The 5,000-nt window shown below is 42.0% G+C and overlaps 1 protein-coding gene across 1 annotated transcript in view; it reads left to right on the top strand.

Annotated features, from left to right (window-relative positions):
- The window catches only part of LOC135527968 (FYVE, RhoGEF and PH domain-containing protein 3-like), a 137,312-nt gene that overhangs the window by 695 nt on the left and 131,617 nt on the right, over positions 1–5,000 (top strand). The gene's annotated exons all lie outside the window — the stretch shown is intronic.

Here is a 5,000-nt window from a genome sequence, read left to right as displayed (position 1 = left end):
CTGACGAGACAAGAAGAGGGGTAAATCGGTACCAAACCCCAAGTGGCAGCAGCTCTGACGTTATCATTGCCCCCATACCACTCATCCAGAGGCATATGCTTCTCTCAGCCCTTCTCTCAGCCCTACAGACACACACACACACACACACACACACACACACACACACACACACACACACACACACACACACACACACACACACACACACACACACACACACACACACACACACACACACACAGCTCCACAGACATGAATGTATTCTTTGTTGTAAAGTTCCCTCCTCATTTTATTCTGTGTGTTTTGTCTGATTATAGTTATTAAGCTACAGGGAAACCATTGTATTGAATGGAGAGAGACAGGAGGAGGATGGGTGGATGTTTGAGATGAGGATGTTAATATGACATGTATCTGGTGGACAGGATGTTGAGGGGAGTTATAGACTGAGATATGATGAGCATGATGAAGATGGTGGTGATGGTGATTATGATAGATCCATAGCTGTAGAGGTGAGTTGGTTTCTGATGTGTGCTGCTGAAGATGATGAATGGTGGTGATGGTGCAGACGATGATGATAAGGATTACAACGATGAAGACGATGATTACAATGAATTACAATTATGATGATTATGATGAAGTTCAATGATATGCAGGCTGCTATCTGGTGTGCAGGATACAGTCCGAGGGCAGTCAGAGGGCAGTCCGAGGCTAAAGTGGATACATGGTGTGTGTATAAAGACTAGTGTTCTAACTCTCCTCCATGTGAATCCCTCATGGTGAGGAATGTGATGAGGCTGGAGGAGAGTGTCTGGATGAGAGCAGTGTCGCCTGGCCTCGGGAATGACATTACAACGGAGAGGGAGAGAGAGGTGTTTGTGTGTGCGTGCACATGTTGACGTACGTGTGAGAGATGTATGTTCTCTGTCTCTTAATATAGAGTTGGGTTGTTTGTTTAGAGGCGACTACAGATGTGTTATCACACAGTTGGTACAGGCTGTTTAGAGGTGACTACAGATGTGTTATCACACAGTTGGTACAGGTTGTTTAGAGGTGACTACAGATGTGTTATCACACAGTTGGTACAGGCTGTTTAGAGGTGACTACAGATGTGTTATCACACAGTTGTAACAGGTTGTTTAGAGGTGACTACAGATGTGTTATCACACAGTTGTAACAGGCTGTTTAGAGGTGACTACAGATGTGTTATCACACAGTTGGTACAGGTTGTTTAGAGGTGACTACAGATGTGTTATCACACAGTTGGTACAGGTTGTTTAGAGGTGACTACAGATGTGTTATCACACAGTTGGTACAGGTTGTTTAGAGGTGACTACAGATGTGTTATCACACAGTTGGTACAGGTTGTTTAGAGGTGACTACAGATGTGTTATCACACAGTTGGTACAGGTTGTTTAGAGGTGACTACAGATGTGTTATCACACAGTTGTAACAGGCTGTTTAGAGGTGACTACAGATGTGTTATCACACAGTTGGTACAGGCTGTTTAGAGGTGACTACAGATGTGTTATCACACAGTTGGTACAGGCTGTTTAGAGGTGACTACAGATGTGTTATCACACAGTTGGTACAGGTTGTTTAGAGGTGACTACAGATGTGTTATCACACAGTTGGTACAGGTTGTTTAGAGGTGACTACAGATGTGTTATCACACAGTTGTAACAGGCTGTTTAGAGGTGACTACAGATGTGTTATCACACAGTTGGTACAGGCTGTTTAGAGGTGACTACAGATGTGTTATCACACAGTTGTAACAGGTTGTTTAGAGGTGACTACAGATGTGTTATCACACAGTTGGTACAGGTTGTTTAGAGGTGACTACAGATGTGTTATCACACAGTTGGTACAGGTTGTTTAGAGGTGACTACAGATGTGTTATCACACAGTTGTAACAGGCTGTTTAGAGGTGACTACAGATGTGTTATCACACAGTTGGTACAGGCTGTTTAGAGGTGACTACAGATGTGTTATCACACAGTTGGTACAGGCTGGTTAGAGGTGACTACAGATGTGTTATCACACAGTTGGTACAGGCTGTTTAGAGGTGACTACAGATGTGTTATCACACAGTTGGTACAGGCTGGTTAGAGGTGACTACAGATGTGTTATCACACAGTTGGTACAGGCTGTTTAGAGGTGACTACAGATGTCTACAGAGGCCTTTCACGTGGGTTTATTTCAAAGTGCACACTAAATGACAGAGTTATTTTGAGAACCATAACATACAGATCTATCTTAATTTGATCACCCTGTTGTCGCAGATAATTTTCCAGTGATTCAAATCAGCCTGGTGATGTACATAAATTCACTGAAAACCTGTAGTTCTCTTTCTCGCTCTCTTTTGCTCAAATGTTAAAGCACCTGACAGAATAACTGGCCTAGGTCATACTACTGCGACATTGAAATGTACAAAAATGTATCTGAAATGCAGCAATACTCATCAACAACTGTCGTTTTATATCGCTTAATAACACAAAATAAATATTAACCTCCACTACGACATAAGTGTATCGAACTATAGCCCACTGCAGCCTGTCAAAACAAATTTCCTGTTAGAAATTATAAGTTATTTTTTAGGATAATCAATTCCTCCTGCTGAAGGATTGTTTTACTCCTACAACAAAACTGGTTAAATTAAAGGGGAACTCCACACAAAAACTATATTTTGATATTTTTTCATTAGTCCACTGTTAATACAGTCCCAAATGTTTTGCATGTCAGCAGTGAAGTTGTCAAGATATTGGACTGAAAAAGCAAAGTGTCACCGGCCACATCATCATGAGTGGAGTTCCTCTTTAAGATCAGACATCTGTAATATTAGACAAGGGACATTTTAGCATAGGGATGAAATGATATAGCTCTTACAAAGAGGAAGTGTAGCCTACAGACAGAGATGGTTGGAAAGAGAGAAAGAGTGGTAGAGGACTATAACAGAGGTAGTTGTGGAGGTGAACTGTAGAGAGTATGTTTGTCTTGAGGGAGGGATCGATATATATTTATTCTCTCTCTCTCTCTCTCTCTCTCTCTCTCTCTCTCTCTCTCTCTCCCCCCCCAATTGGGGGGGAGGAGAGAGAGGGTATGTGGGATGCTTGCGTCCCACTTAGCCAACATCCAGTGAGATTGCAGAGCGCCAAATACAGAAATACTCATTATAAACATTCAGAAAAGACACAACTATTTTATATAGGTTTAAAGATTTAACTTCTTGTGAATCCAACCACGGTGTCACGGTTCAAAAATGCTTTACGGCGAAAGCATACCTTACAATTATTTGAGAACATATCCCAGCAGACAAATCATTACAAATAGTAACCAGCCAAGTAGAAGAGTTACACAAGTCAGAAATAGAGATAAAATTAATCACTTACCTTTGATGATCTTCATATGGTTGCACTCAGAAGGCATTCATTTATTCAATAAATGTTCCTTTTGTTTGATAACGTCTCTTTATATCCTAAAACCTCCGCTTTGTTCGCGCGTTTTCTTCAGTAATCCACAGGCTCAAATGCAGTCACAACAGGCGGACAAAAAAATCCAAATTGTATCCGTAAAGTTCATACAAACATGTCAAACGATGTTTATATTCTATCCCCAGATTGTGTTTAGCCTACATAATCGATAATATTTCAACCGGACAATAACGTAGTCAATATAAAAGGCAATATAAAAGGCACTCTCTCGGTCGCGTACATGAAAAAGCTCTGTGACACGGCAGGGTCCTCATTTTTCTGAATACAAGCCTGAAACAATTTCTGAAGACTGTTGACATCTCGTGGAAGGCATAGGAACTGCAATTTGAGTCCTAAGTCAATGGATACTGTAATGGTATTGAATAGAAAACTACAAAAAAAGAAAATCCTACTTCCTGAATGGATTTTTCTCAGGTTTTTGAATCAGTTCTGTTATACTCACAGGCATTATTTTAACAGTTTTGGAAACTTAAGAATGTTTGCTATCCAAACCTACTAATTATATGCACATCCTATCTTCTGGGCCTGAGTAGGGCAGTTTAATTTGGGCATGCTTTTCATCCAAAATTCCAAATGCTGCCCCCTACCCTAGAGAAGTTAACATCTCTCTCTTTCCTCTCTCAGACCTCCCCCCCTGTACTCCTTACTGTTCACATGGGAAGACGAGCTCAGGGCCCTCTTAGAAAAGTGTGTGTGGGTATGTGTTCGCACAGAGGATCTTCATGAAGTATTACCAAAAATAAACCATAACACAACATAGCTTTGGGTGACCTATCTAACCCTAGCCATCCTACAATCTAGGCTAGATGCCCTCAATCTCACACAAATTATCAAGCAACCTACCAGGTACAACCCTAAATCTGTAACCATGGGCACCCACTAAGATATCATCCTGACCAGCTTGACCTCTAAATACACCTCTGCTGTCTTCAACCAGGATCTCAGTGATCACTGCCTCATTGCCTGCGTGGGTAATGGGTCCGCAGTCAAACGACCACCCCTCATCACTGTCAAACGCTCCCTAAAACACTTCAGTGAGCTGGCCTTTCTATACGACCAGGCCCGGGTATCTTGGAAGGATATCGACCTCAACCAGTCAGTAGAGGATGCCTGATTGCTCTTTAAAAGTGCTTTCCTCACCATCTTAAGTAAGAATGCCCCATTAAAAAAAATGTAGAACTAAGAACAGATATACCCCTTGGTTCACCCCAGACTTAACTGCCCTTGACCAGCACAAAAACATCCTGTGGCGTTCTGCATTAGCATCAAATAGCCCCCGCAATATGCAACCTTTCAGGGAAGTCAGGAGCCAATATCATAAGCGCCATTGATAAAAGACTGTACTGTGCAGCCGTCTTCATCGACCTTCCCAAGGCTTTCGACTCTGTCAATCACTGCATTCTTATCGGCAGACTCAATAGCCTTGGCTTCTCAAATGACTGCCTCGCCTGGTTCACCAAACACTTCTCAGATAGAGTTCAGTGTGTCAAATCGGAGGGCCTGTTGTCCAGA

The sequence above is a fragment of the Oncorhynchus masou genome, chromosome 33 (assembly GCF_036934945.1).
Source record: "Oncorhynchus masou masou isolate Uvic2021 chromosome 33, UVic_Omas_1.1, whole genome shotgun sequence".
Taxonomy (NCBI): Eukaryota; Metazoa; Chordata; class Actinopteri; order Salmoniformes; family Salmonidae; genus Oncorhynchus; species Oncorhynchus masou.
Note: the sequence above shows the minus strand (reverse complement) of the source record. Positions and strands in the feature narration are given on the sequence as shown.